This window comes from Microcebus murinus, chromosome 15 (assembly GCF_040939455.1).
Source record: "Microcebus murinus isolate Inina chromosome 15, M.murinus_Inina_mat1.0, whole genome shotgun sequence".
In the NCBI taxonomy this organism is placed as follows: Eukaryota; Metazoa; Chordata; class Mammalia; order Primates; family Cheirogaleidae; genus Microcebus; species Microcebus murinus.
In genome coordinates this window covers 27,454,708-27,470,384 of record NC_134118.1, presented here as the reverse complement: position 1 = coordinate 27,470,384, position 15,677 = coordinate 27,454,708, and the positions used below count along the sequence as shown (strand labels likewise).

At 33.9% G+C, this 15,677-nt stretch overlaps 1 protein-coding gene and 1 long non-coding RNA gene across 6 annotated transcripts in view; both read right to left on the bottom strand.

The window, feature by feature from the left end:
- MARCHF1 (membrane associated ring-CH-type finger 1) overlaps positions 1-15,677 on the bottom strand; it is a 726,479-nt gene that overhangs the window by 455,353 nt on the left and 255,449 nt on the right. The gene's annotated exons all lie outside the window — the stretch shown is intronic.
- LOC142876344 (uncharacterized) overlaps positions 1-15,677 on the bottom strand; it is a 42,778-nt gene that overhangs the window by 15,669 nt on the left and 11,432 nt on the right. The gene's annotated exons all lie outside the window — the stretch shown is intronic.

Genomic DNA, 15,677 nt, shown 5'->3' with positions numbered 1-15,677 from the left:
CCTCCCATGCTTTTCTGGGAAGACTTCCTAATGACTCACTTTCACAGGAACATTCATGGCAAAGTCTGTCTCTGGGAAATCCAAGCTAAAATGTTATTAGTGTTATCAATTTTCAACATGTTCATTTAGAGTAATAGATTGGGTAGAAGAACTCATACCCAGGGCTGGCTTTAAGGCTTGTGACTAGCATAGTCACTCATGGTTCCATGCAGAGATGGAGGCCCCACCTATGGCACTTATGGGTTTATTTTCTATGGTTGACATCTTGAAATTCTTAATTTTATCTTTGAATTTTTCTTTTGTTAGTGAAGACGTATGGGACAATAGAGCAAGTACCAAGGGATTAGAGCCTTAGTTCATGGATGATCCTGCAAACTGCCATCTCCTCACCCTCCTAGGATAGACAAATTCTCAGCCTCTCACTCCCACACTGAACCAGCAACTTCAGCCACTAGAAGTGAACCCAAAAGGGGCTGGAGTGTGGGCTCTGAGAGGGTTACATGGAGTTACAAAGCAGAAACATGCATTTCTGTACTTCCCCAGGAACATCATGCTAAGGGAATATAGCATTAAATAGCAAATAAAAAAACACAACATAACAGGTCAAGAGAGACTGCAAAAGAAGTCAAGAAAGCCTTTTTTCTTGCTTTCAGAGTAAGGACCCCCATATTTTCATACTGCAGAGGGCCCCACAAATAGCTGGAGCTGTTTATACTTTTTCTTTCTACTAATCAAAACAAAGACTGCAGAACGTTGAATGAAAAATATTACCATATTCATATCACAAGAATAGACATCAAGTAAGCCAAGTTAAGAAGAAATATATCCAACTAAATTGTTCTGAGCCAATGTGGTAGACACCGCCAGTTGTTTAACCCAACTTCTATTTCCTCCTTTTATTCTTAGTAACAGACACCTAATTATTTTTCTAGACACATTATTTCATATAATTCAGGTTAGATTTTCCAATCTTCTTTATGTCTGGATATGGTCATATAACTAAGTTCTGGCCAATGACATATAAGGATATAAGTTTTATGAGACTTGCATGAAAGCTACTTAAAAATAGCTGAAAATTTTTTTTTTCTTTTCTTTTTCTTCTTTTTTTATTCCTCATTTGTCTCCCATTCTTCTAAGAGGATGCAACTCAGACACAAAAAACCATCTTGGCTCATAAGTTAACTTTTCAGGATAGAAACCATGGGCTATGGTTTTAAAGCAGAAAAACAGAAGCCAAGATCCCCAACAGAGAAACCATACCTCTCCCCTGGATTGCCTATAGACCTGGAATCCTTTTATGTAACAGGAAAATATAAACTCCTATGTGAATAAGGCACTGTGGGTTTTTTTGTGTGTGTAGACAAACATACCCTTAGCTTATTTAAAAAGGCAATTATTTCATCTTAAAGAAATGTCTAAAACCTAATCAGTCTTTTTAAGATGCATCCTCTAAAAGCCAATGTCCACTGATGTGGTAAAAATGTTCTTCAAATTTTATTGCATTCCTTGACTAAAAAATATACCTTTTTAAAAGTTAATTATTCAAAACTCTGTCCCTGATGAAATTGACAACTTTCTCTCAGGGGAAGAGATTTTATGGAAAAGCACAGTAGAAAAGGACAGTGGAAAATATTTTTTGGGTATGGCTGGCAAAGTCTCTGATGCAAATCTTCACAGATATAGAAACCAATGAGTCACAATGATGCCTGTTGAACTTCTTTGTTCCCTAAAATGGCATATTCAGATATGTTGCCAAAAACTGCAGGTGTTCTCTCTATGCAGAGTAACAAGATTTTTTTCCAGTTGAGTGTGGCTTGGCATAAAAATTTTTCACCATCTGAAGATACCGATGGCCTTAACAGCTTGGAAAAAGGGCTCATAGAATAAGAATTCGTTGTTGATGTTTGCTGCATGCACATAAGAGCTGGTTGTACTGAAAGAACAACAGCAAATTCATCTAGTTATGTGAGGAAGGGAAATAACAGCTGCCAATTCCTCAGTGATCTGCTTCAAAATATTAAAAGAAATATCAGTGATTCCGGAGTAAGTGATGTCCTATGATAAAGGCATTGATTCAGTTTGCTTCCTCACAGACCATCTTGACATTTCCATGGCATATGGCTTCAACGAGAGCTTCCCAATGTGTATGGATTCTTTCTCACAGCAACGTGACAAGCAATTCTGTAGAATGCTCCAAGACAAGGCTTTTTCTGTTGAGAGAATCCAAGTTTTGATAACGTTCTAGCCTTTTTAAACCAAAACTTTTCATAAAAAATTCCACATGATTGCTACATTTTCAGGATGGGTAAATAAAACATGCTCCTTTAGCTTTCTTGGTATTCTACAAATTTATTGGTAAAAATCTCCTAGCCATATAAGATGCATCGCAGTTTTTGTATAATACCATCAAGCTTAGAAATGAAAATAAATTAAACAACATGTCAGCTTTGTTATAGTATTTTTGTTTTCCATAAAAATTAATCTGAAGTTAATGAATACAGATGTCCATAACCATGATGGCAGTATATTTTTGTTAATTCCTACCAGAAGAATCTGTTCTGAATATCATGCTATGTGAAACTCATAACTTTACATTATCTGATGATTTACAATATTCCACAACATTGTATACTTTCTAAAATTAATGAAAATATAATAATAAAATTTGACCTTAACATTTTTCATAAAGATGGATAAAATTGAGGAAACAAAATATTTTTGCAAACGGTTTATAGAATGGAGGTCAGTAAATAACCCACTTTTTGATTCTCAGGCCTTCCACTTACTATTGACATAAAGATGGTCAAGCTGTTTATCCTCTTTGCATCTCAATTTTCTCATTTGTAGAATAAGTATTTTTGTCTCAGCTAAATTAAGTAATTTAGCATACAAATCAATTTGCAAATCCAAATGATTTTAGCTTTGTTTCTGTGTTACATTCTGCCTATATTGTGGTTTTTCCACAAACAAATTATAAGCTTTTAAAATTAAAGTATGGGTCTTTTTTATCTAAACTATTCATATTTTCTTAAACATTTACACTAGATTGTTAAATAAAATGTAAAATTATAATATAAGGATTTAGCTGAGAACTGGCACTTTAATCTGAGTTTAGGTTACAGAAATAGTGATTTAGAATAAATATGTTAAGAGATGTACTGGAGAATTTAATAGATATTGGTCTCATTGGAGAACAGTTTTCTATGTGGTCTCAAGCTATATTAATAGAAAATAGTACCGCAATGAGGGAGATTATAATCACACACTATTCTTCTTTTATCAGATAATTTTCTTATTTTATTTGTAGTCCTATAATGAAGTGTATAAAATAGTTTATGACCAATAGGTAATAAAAATATTGCGTAAAAATGCAGAACCATGTCATTTGATAAATAATTGAAAAAATAAGGATGTTTTTCAGAACAAAATGGGAATAATCATGATGATTTTCCAATAATTGTATGGCTTTCATTTAGAAAAAGGTCCAACATTCTTTACAGTCACCAAGTAATAGAACCAGGAAAAATAACTAAAAGTTACAGGGAGACACATTTCCACTCAATATAAATAATAACTTTCTAATAGTGGTTATTAATCAAAAATGAAACAGATTTTTATTACTTACACCCTTGAAGATGTTCCTCTTTGTTTCTCCTAAACCATGTATTATTATGCTTTTCATACATGCATCACATTCTGATTTGATAAATGTATAAAAATAATTTCCCCATACTATCACTAACAAAAATGTTGAAGAGGCAAGTTATATACTGCTAGAGGATAATCTTCAAAATGACATCAATTTATTAATCAATATTCTTTGACAATAGTTGTTAGATCACTTAAACATTTATCCAACTAACCTATCGTTTTGCTCTCCTACAGTCATTTGGTTTGTAGGTCATAATACAAGACTATTGTACAGTCTACATCTACAAAAGTACACGAAGTTATGAGTTAAATATACATACAAAAGACAAAGAGAAGCTATCATAAGTTATTCATATCAGAAACTTGTTGGTTCCCTCTCACAATGTCGTTATTACTATTTGTTCACAAATTATTTTTAAAATTACTTCTTTTATAAGTCATCATATTATTTGGGTACTTTGCTTCTGAATCTTAAATTTCCCCACTTTGATCATCTTTGCCTTTTATCATTTCTTTGATTTATCATGTTTTCCCAAATACAGGCATATCTTGGAGATATTGCAGAATCCATTCCAGGCCACTGCAATAAAGTGAATATTTCAATAAAGAGAGTCACACAATTTTTTTGTTTCCTATTACATGTAAAAGTTATGTTTGTACTATAGTGTAGTCTATCAAGTATGTAATAGCACATGCCTAAAATATGTACATGTCTTAGTAAAAGAAATACTTTATTGGCTAAAAAAAATACTAGCAATCATCTGAGCCTCTAGTAAGTCATAATCTTTTTTGCTGGTGGAAGGTCTTGCCCCAATACTGAGAGCTGCTGACTGATCAGAGTGGTGATTTTTGAACATTATGGTGGCTGTGGCAATTTCTTCAAATAAGACAACAGTGAAGTTTTCTGCATTCATTGACTCTTCCTTTCACAAAAGATTTCTCTATAGCATGCTGTGCTATTTGATAGTATTTTACCTGTAGTAGAATTCCTTTCAAAATTTGAGTTAATCCCCTCAAACCCCGCCATCACTTTATCAAATACGTTTATGGAATATTCTAAATCCTTTGTTGTCATTTCAACAATTCATAGCATCTTCAGAGGAGTATACTCAATCTCAAGAAGCCACTTTCTTTACTTATCTATAAGAAACTACTCCTCATCTGTTTAAGTTTATCATGAGCTTGCAGCAATTCAGTCAAATCTACAGGATCCACATCTAACTCTAGTTCTCTTACTATTTCCATAACATTTGCAGTTACTTCCTGCACTGAAGTCTTGAACCTTTCAAAGTCATCCATGAGAGTTGGAATCAGTTTTTTCTAAACTCCTGTTAATGTTGGTATTTTGACCTCCTCCCATGAGCCACATATGTTCTTAATGGCATCTGGGATGGTAAATCCTTTCCAGAAGGTTTCAATTTACTTTGCTCAGATCCATCAGAGGACTCTCTAACTATGGTAGATATAATAAGATTTAAAAGTCAAAATTACTCTTTGACCCATGGGCTTCAGAATGAATGTTGTCTTAGCAGTTATGAAAACATTAATCTCTTGCATATATCCTTGTACATCTCACCAGAGCTCCTGGGTGACTAGAATCATTGTCAATGAGCTGTGATATTTTGAAAAGAATTATTTTTCTGAAGAGTATATCTCAATATTGGGCTTAAAACAGTAAACAATGCTGTAAAGAGATGCGCTATAATCTAGGCTTGGTTGTTCCATTTATAGAGCGCAGGTAGAGTAGATTTAACAGAATTCTTAAGGGCTCTAGGATTTTTGGAATGGTAAATGAGCAGTGGCTTCAACTTAAAGTCACTATCTGCATTAGCTCTAGTTAAAGAATCAGCATGTCTTTTGAATCTTTGAAGCCAGGCATTGCCTTCTTTCTAGCCATGAAAGTCTTAGATGGCATTTCCAATAGAAATGGGAAAAGGAAGCCCTATTCAATGAATGGTGCTGGAAAAATTGGAAAGATTGGATAGCCACATGCAAAGGGATGAAATGGAACCTCTATCTTTCATCATATATAAAAAATAATGCAAATTGGATAAAAGACTTAAATGTAAGGCATGAAAACATAAAAATTCTAGAAGAAAACATAGGAAAAACTCTTCTAGACATCAGCCTAGGCAAAGAATTTATGACTAAGACCCCAAAGGCAATTATAACAACAGTAAAAATAAATAAATGGGACTTAATTAAATTAAAAAGCTTCTGCACAGCAAAGGAAATAATCAATAGAGTTAATAGACAAACTACAGAATGGAAGAAAATATTTGCAAACTATATATCTGACAAAGGACTATTACCCAGAATCTACAAAGAATCCAAACAAATTAGCAAGAAAAAAACCAAAGAATCCCAAGAACAAGTAGGCAAAAGACATGAACAGAAGTTTTTCAAAAGAAGATAGAGAAAAGGCCTACAAACATGAAAAAATTCTCAACATCACTTATCCTCAGGGAAATGCAAATTAAAACTACAATCAGTTACCACCTTCTCCTAATCAGAATGGCCATTATTAAAAAGTCAAAAAACAATAGATGCTGGCATGGATGCAGAGAGAAAGGAGTGCTTATACACTGTTGATGGGACTGCAAATTAGTACAACTCATATGGAAAAAAGTATGGATATTCCTTAAAGAAACAAATGTAGGCCGGGCGCGGTGGCTCACGCCTGTAATCCTAGCTCTCTGGGAGGCCGAGGCGGGCGGATTGCTCAAGGTCAGGAGTTCAAAACCAGCCTGAGCAAGAGCGAGACCCCGTCTCTACTATAAATAGAAAGAAATTAATTGGCCAACTGATATATATATATAAAATTAGCCGGGCATGGTGGCGCATGCCTATAGTCCCAGCTACTCGGGAGGCTGAGGCAGAAGGATCGCTTGAGCCCAGGAGTTTGAGGTTGCTGTGAGCTAGGCTGACGCCACGGTACTCACTCTAGCCTGGGCAACAAAGTGAGACTCTGTCTCAAAAAAAAAAAAAAAAAAAAGAAACAAATGTAAATCTACCATTTGATCCAGCAATCCCACTACTGGGTATTTACCTAAAGGTAAACAAGTCATTTTATCAAAAAGACACCTGAACTTGATTGTTTATTGCAGCACGGTTCACAATTGCAAAGATGTGGAACCAGCCTAAGTGCCCATCAATTCATGAATGAATAAAGAAAATGTGGTATACATATACCATGGAGTAAAACTCAGCCATAAGAAAGAATGAAATACTGTTGTTTACAGCAACTTGGCTGGAACAGGAGACCATTATCCTTAGTGAAGTATGTGAGGAATGGAAAACCATATGGTCTACACTAATAAGTGACAGCTAAATGATGGGTACCACAAAGAGATATAAAAGACATTGGAAACCAAGAAGGGAGAAGGTTGGGAGGGGAGGGGTGGGATAAAAGCTTATCTATTGGGTACAATGAGCACTATTCTGGTAACAAGCACACCAAAGCCCCTGACTTAAGCATTATACAAGGCATCCAAGTAACAAAAACATTTGTACGGCCTTAACATTTTTTATAGGAGTTGGCAAGACTGAGCTGGGAAGGGCCAGGAACTCCTCTTAATATTTTTAAATAAAAGAAAATACCAAAAACATCATTAACCATTCTCTGCTAGTTTCCAAATTTTCTTCTGTAGCTTCCTCACCTCTCTCAGCCTTCATAGAATTGAAGAGAGTTAAGTTCTTACTCTTCATTAGGCTTTGGCTTAAGAGAATGTTGTGGCTAGTTTGATCTTTTATCCCAACCACTAAAACTATCTCCATATCATCAATAGTGTTGTTTCACTTTCTTATCATTCATGTGCTCATTGGAGTAGCACTTTTAATTTCCTTAAAGAACTTTTCCTTTGCATTCCCAACTTAGCTAAATGTTTGGCAGAAGAGGCCTAGCTTTTGGCCTATCTCAGCTTTCAATATGCCTTCCTCACTAAGCTTAATCATTTCGAGCTTGTGATTTAAAGTGAGAGATGCAAAACTGTTCCTTTTTGAATACTTACAGGCCATTGTAGAGTTATTAACTGGCCTAATATCAGCACTGTTGTGTCTCAGATAATAGGGAGGGCCAACAAGAGGAAGAGAGACCAGGGAATGGCCAGTCAGTGGAGCAACCAGAACACAAAGAACACTTATCAATTAAGTTCACTGCCTGACTTGGGCACAGTTCATGGTGCCTCAAAACAATGACAATAGTAACATCAAAGATCACTGATCATAGATCACCCTAACAGATATAATAATAACTAAAAAGTTTGAAATATTGTGAGAACTACAAAAATATGGCACAGAGACACAAAGTGAGCACATGATGTTAGAAAAATGACACCAAGAGATCTGTTGAATGAAGGGTTGCCACAAACCTCCAATTTGTAAATAATACAGTATCCGTGAAGCACAAAAAATGAAGCATAATAAAACTAAGCATGCTTACATGAATGACAGATTCATCTTTGAAATTTGTTTCAATACCTTAAGATAAAATTTTCCCCCTAGAACTTGAATTCACTTAGAAATATTTCTATTGAAATAGTCTAAATATGAAAAATATATAAGTTAATCTAGACTTAAGAAGCTCAATTTGCCCTCTGCAGACATTGTACTATTTAGCTCTGTGGAATAGGGCTTTCCCCTTATCATTTCTCTCAACCTCAACAAAAAGAAAAGAGACCTTGTGTTTAAATTTTCCAGCCTTTTTGAACTATTACATTCAGATACTATACTTAAAAGTTCAAATGGTACTTTTGCATTCTTTAGAAGCAGTCTAGCCAGAGAAACTGTGTTTATAGCAACACATTACTTCAAAACATGTAAAATAGCTGTTTTAAAAGAAGTTTGTGTCATGACATTTAATATTAAATGTGATACATATTTGTAGAGGCCTTCAACAAAATCAGTATAAATGTACCCTATGAAAACTATGTAGGGCATTTTCCAATCAGAGATTTTAGATGATATTTGTGAATTTAAAAGGGTCCTTATCTAGAATTTTACTAGAATGTATATATGTATATATAACCAAGATTGAGATCCTTTTGAAAACTGGCTAGTTAGGGATTCAGAAAAAGATTGAATGTGCATTTTTTATAGAGTGACCACATATTCTGAGTGGCCTAGAATGTTCTATATTCACACCAGTTAGCACCCTGTCAAATCTGGTTAGTGTTCCTTTTCTCCAAAAATGTATCCTACTTTACCTGATAAATTCCATGTTCATCCTGACTCTATATCATGGATTATTCATTTGGAAGGATTTTTAAGGGGTGCAAAGTGAACTCTGCTGCTACGTATAATATTAATAAACAAATACCTGCAAGGCAGGCAACAGACAACCTGTTTATCCCAGGCTAAACGTCTCAATGCATTCTGTTAACATGTTCAAAAAAATAATATATGAATTTAGTTTCACCTTGATCTTTGAGCTATAAGTTAAGCATCAGTTTTCAAATTTTAAAAGCAATAATAAATAAGCAGCATTTTATCTCCTTTTCTAAAAACTCTTAGTTTTTTGTATGCATAATATTGGTTTATAGAAATAATAACTATCAATCAGTATTAAGTGTTGGCATTGTTTTTTAAATTTAAAAAAATAGGAAAAAAAGAAAGCGATTGAGGTTTTTGGTGTGGACTATATTAGTTTTCACAAATAAAAACCATAAGTGAAAAATGTATATATTCTCTAATTAATTTAAAAAAATTAATATTGATTAAAAATATAATAGCATTAAACATTAAGAATGTTTTACAAAGTATTTTTGTTATCAAGAACTATAACTATATTTATTGATCTTGCATCTAATCAAAAGTTTTATTTTACTTAATATGTATTTTTAATTAATATTTATAAGAAAACACACTGGCATTTTCTCAAATTAACTTGTTATAATGAATATTTAAAGTGTTGTTTTGTTCCTTTGTTTGAGATGCTTTGTTGCTCTTATTTCTTCCTATAAGATATCTCATTGGGTTGTTACTGACAACCCAGAGCTTCCTAGTGGTAAACTTTGCTTTTAAAATTTCTCACCCTGCTGTGTGTTTCTGGCTCCTACTGTAAGTATACACAATATGAACTAAAAATTTATACCTCCTCTTCCCAACTGCTGCACTCCATTCTGGAAAAGAAATGTTTTATTGTATTTTTATGAATTTTTCAGTGCATCAAGAAAGTAGAATTCATATCGAATAGATAAATCCAATGCCAATAATATAACCATGCATCTGTAGGTTTTTTTAACATATGAAAACCAAAAAGAGAAGTAATAAAGGCATTTGTGCTCTGCCCTTTGAGCTAGTCAAAATCTAGAAAAGAAAGTCATTTTTTGACAGGCAAAAATCCATGACTTCTTCCTCATTTGATATCTTATAGGAAATATGCAGTTAGTAACACAGAAACTGCTGATTTTAGGTCATAATTATTTATCCTATGACAAAGCATTATCCTTTTCCAATGTTTATTCATGTTTCCTTACCAGCATTATTATTCACTACAGAATGCCTCATCTAGAAACAGATAAACTTTAAGTGTTCTCATTAGTTTCATCTCTCTGAAAGGAAACTTGAAGCATTATCTCCTTTTCAAAAATGGAAACACTAAAACCCTGAAGTTAAGCAATTTTCTCTGGTAAAAACTTTATCAGTGTCCTAGATTCTTGGTTTCATAGGAAAATGTTGATTGATAGAGAAATGCACATTGACTACCTATTATAATAATACAGGATATTATATTAGACAATAAAGAAGATTTAAAAATGTGTGAGAAATACTTGCATCTGCATATAATTGAACTGATCAAATAAGACAAACAGGAAAACAATTACTATATACTAGTGATAACAAGTACAATAAAAGTTCAGAAGAGAAAGCCTGATTCAAGGTGGTTTCCACATAGAAGATAGAAGTGAGTTTTGAAGAATGGTAGAATTCACATGCTTAAAAAGGAAGAAGAAATTCTGGAAGAGGAAAAAAATTATGTAAACAAAGTCAGGAACAAAGTTTTTCTGAAATACAGTGACTTGTGCAGACGTTAGAAGTAAGTTATAATGTATGAGTTGACTTGATGAATAAACTTTTAAGTGTACATTAGAAACAGATATAAAGGCCTTTGAATATCATCTGAAGACTTTCAAATCACCTTGTAGGGAATTAAGCATCACTGAATTTTGATAAAGGATAATATGTCAAATACACTATTTTAGAAAGGTAAACATAAAAAATAGTTGATATTTTCTGAGAGCTTGCTCTGGATCAATTATTTTGCTAAGAACCTTCCATAAATATTTCATTTTAAAAGTAATTTTTTTGAAATAAGCTGCAAAGTAAGCATTTAGTTCTTATATGCTTCTTTCAGTGTGGAGACTGCATATATAGGTGAGAAATGGCCAAACAATATACAGCAGTAGAATTCTGTTCACCGTAAGAAATCCATGAAGCCAAACCACACTTCTGCAGCAAACAGCCCAGAAAACCAAACCTCTGTAGCAATAGGCCCAGAAGAGTCAGGACTTTATCAACAACTGCCAAATTCTCTATTTCTTTTTCACCCCTGCTCTTAGCCAGGACCAATTAGAGACAGCTGAATATGATCTCCAGACACGATGCACCACTTCTAGTTAGCCTACCCCCAACTCGCCCATGCCAATACCCTCCTATCATGGCATGCCTGATGCCATCCCTTACTTTCACTATAAAGCTTTTCCACTCCTTTAACTGCCTGTGAGTCTGCCAAAAGCAAGTGAGGGTGGCTGCTCCTCTTGCTATAGCAGGCTCTGAGTAAATGTGCTGTCTTCTCATTCAAGCAGTTCTTTGTCCATTTCCAGCATATGTAACAGTTAAACAACCTTTATGGAGGAAAAAATAAATAAATATGCCTCACATCCTTGAAAATGGGCATAAACTTTAATTGATTCACTTTAATTCAGGTGATTTCTCCTCGGGAAATAATACAGAGAACATAAAAATCTACCTGAATATTTTTGCTACATTGTTTAGAATATTGAAAAATTAGAGTCAAACTTCCTAAAAATAGGTATTTGGTTGAATAAATTAGGGTAAATAATAAAGTGAAATACCATGTAATCACTGAAAAGTGTACAGTAGAGGATTATTTGCAGACATAAAAATATTTTCCTTGTTATGCTTTGAAGAGAAGTAATAATAGGTTATGCATAGTATGAATGGCACTATTGTACTATTATTTTTTTAAAAAAATCTATAGACAGTGGTAGCTCCTAAATGGTTTTGGTTAGGTAAAATGTATATTTTCTTCATTGTACAAATCTATATATTACATATATATATATATATATGCATGAAAAAATAAACTCTTTAATTATAAGAACAAAACAAATACCACCCCAGACTATATTAATGTTTGCTACAACCAACTCACCCATTTGTAATGGTAATATGTGTGCATTATATGTGAGGACATCTGACTCAAAATATTAAAATAGATCACTAATTATAGACATTTTAAAATAAAAAGTAAATCAATGAAAAGAGCCTTTCTTCTCTTACACTATTCTATTTGAATTATCTATAGCAAAAAAATATTAAGTAAATATAAACAATAAACTTCTTATTTTGTACCACAGAACTGAGAAGATAGTAAGAAATTACTGAGCCATATTAAATTGAAAAAAAGACCTCCATTCTTCAACCCAGATTGTATGCACATCCTTTGCCATGCAGTGACCTTGCATTCTAGCTCCGGTTTCACCACATGGCTTGCTTCTGGCCAATGGGATGTTGGCAGACATGTTGCAAACAGTAGTTTGAAATGTGCTTGCATGATTGGGTATGCTCACTCACATCCTCCGTGATCACCATGGAACCCAGGCTAGCACAGTACAGTCCCAGGGAGAAGAGAGGAGCCATGGGGAGCTGAGCCAAATAGCAGTCTTGCCAGCTGAAGCCGTCCTCAACTGACAGCTGACACCCACCGGCTACACAAGCCCTACCAAGATCGTCAGAGCTGCCCTGTTGACCACCCCAGACACATGAGCCATATATGCTTGTTGTATAGCACTGAAGTTTGTTTGTCTGGTTGTTTGTTACATAGCATTGTTATAATAATAGATAAATAATACCTAAGTCAAAGTCTAAATGATAACTGGAATTCTGATGATTAATTGGAACCCTGAGCTTCATTTGGTCCTGAGGGCATTTGCCAAATTGAATGAATTCACACTTTTGTTTTGATATATTTACAGGGAATGAGGGAAGAGAAGTAAATCCCAGAGCATGCCCCACCCTGAGATAGAAGGCCCCAAAAACCATGCACTAAGACTGAAATGAACCCCTTTTTCCTTAAATGAATCTACCTCCCTCTAGACACATATGAGTATAGGAGCCTACAGGGAAAGTTACGTAAGCATAGAATACACCACTGCACACAGTTTCTCACTTAGATTTAGACACAAATTCATATCAACTGGATGACTGAACTTCTGGCCATGTATTTAGTTGAAAGTATTTCCTGCAAGTAGTGTTACAGGTGCTAGATAGAGGACGATCAAAATTCTTCTTTGAAAAAAGGCTGCTTTCATTCTAGGAATCAAAGAATGAAAATAAATAATTTTCTAATAATAATTACAACAACAACAACAACGACAGATATCTCGAAGAAAAAAACAAACCAGAGTCAGGTACATTAGGAAATAAGAAACCATGAGCAAAAGATAAAAGAAACAAAGAACACAAAGTCTTGGAGGTGAGAATTCAAAGAAACAGATTATACAAACAACTGTGCTTACTGTGTTCAAAGAAATTAAAGGCAAAATTTAAAATGATATCAGTTTACAGGAAACCATAAGAAATAATCTAAGGGTTTGAAAAAGAACTACATAAAACTTCTAGAAAAACTGTAACAAATTAAAAACTCAAGAGCTGGTTTAACAGATTACACATAACTATTTTACCCTACTTATTTAAAAATGTTTTTTATATATTTCTGGGTATAGAATCCTATATTGATTTTTAGAAATCACATTTACAATTCCACCAAAAATATATGGGCCTACTTTCTTAAAACGCTTTGCCAATCTGACGGATGGTAAATTGTATGCCATTGTTACTTTATTTGCATTTTTTGAGGAGGTTGAGGATATTTTTATACATTTCTTCCTCTGTAAATTGCTTGTTGGTATTTTTCTTCTATGTTCCTATTGAATTATGTATTTACTTCTTATTATACTGTGAAGTAGATATTATGCCATGATATTAATATTAGCACTGTGTATACTACATATGCTAAATATTTTCTTCTTGTGTATCCTTTGTCCAAAAAATATGGTTATACTATTTCTGGAAGACCAATATTTTAAGAAACATAGAGAAATAGTCACTGAACTAAAGAAAAAAAGATTTCAGCAAAGCTGGAAGTTTAAAATGGAAATCAGGCCGGGCGCTGTGGCTCACGCCTGTAATCCTAGCTCTTGGGAGGCCGAGGCGGGCGGATTGCTCAAGGTCAGGAGTTCAAAACCAGCCTGAGCAAGAGTGAGACCCCGTCTCTACTATAAATACAAAGAAATTAATTGGCCAACTGATATATATATAAAAAATTAGCCGGGCATGGTGGCGCATGCCTGTAGTCCCAGCTACCCGGGAGGCTGAGGCAGAAGGATCGCTCGAGCCCAGGAGTTTGAGGTTGCTGTGAGCTAGGCTGACGCCACGGCACTCACTCTAGCCTGGGCAACAAAGTGAGACTCTGTCTCAAAAAAAAAAAAAACAAAACAAAAAAAAAAAAAAAAAAAAAAAAAAAATGTATTAAAAATATTAAAATGGAAATCAGATGATCACAATGATTAGGTTTCTTTAACATAAAGCAATCAACAATTATAGAGATTGCTTGAGTATTTTTATAGAAACCCTATTCTTACAATGTTAACAAATACATGCATTTTTTATTATTGTAATATATTTTTCTAGATATCTCTTCTTATTTTCAATAGCATTAATTACAAAATAGATACCTAAGAAAATATTACCAGAGAATAAACTTAAAAATTCTCACAACTTCTAATTGAATAATTGAATAAAACAGTTCAATGAATCTTCTAGTCTAGAAGCTTTCCTACTTATATACATCCAATTATAAAATAATTAGTCTGTCATCTATTTTTGGCCAATTTTATTTAATTTTCTATTTCTATTTATATACTTTTTAGTAGTAGTAATTTGACCATTAACAAAGTAAAATGAAATTTCACAACATACATAGTCTAAAGACATGGTTATTTTATTTTCCATAATCCTAATATTATAAATTTATTAAAGAAAAAATAACATGTCATAAACAAAATATATTAATATCAGTATGGTAGCCTATTACATTGGTGGCTCACAATAAACTATACCTTAGTATTCATGCCTTTATGTAATCTAATTCCCTTGATTCTGGCTGTCCTGTGGCTCACTTTAATTAATGGAATGCAATTAAATCAACACTCTCCTAATTGTGGATCTAAGGATTAAAAAGGCCTGGAAGCTTCTGCGTTTGTGCTTTGGGGAACCCTGTCTAGGTAAGCACTCCAGCTACCTGGATGAAGAGACCACACAGGTGGGTCACACGAAAAGCAGGTCCTGAGACCACATAGAATAGGACAGATTCCCACCCATTCCTACATCAGAACTGACCCCAGGCCTTAGCTAACCTGTCAACTGACTTCAGTCACCTGGGTGACAGCTGGCAAGACCAGAAGAAGAACCACCTAGCTGAGTACTGCCCAGGTTGCAAAATTATAAACAAATACAAAAGTGAATTTATGGAAGCCACTAAAATTTTAGGGTGGTTATTTATGTGTCGATAGACAAATCTTTATTATGTTTCCAAATATTTAAATATCTAGCTATACATCTTTATTGTATTTCCATTATTACATAGATGAGGGTGAGCAGGATTAAGGAAGAAAATGGAGCATCAATTTATACTAGAAAACATGGATGAGTCATAGATTAAACATATTCATAGAATCTCATTTTTCATTTTCCTTTAGGGCACCACAAACTTCTATTAAATA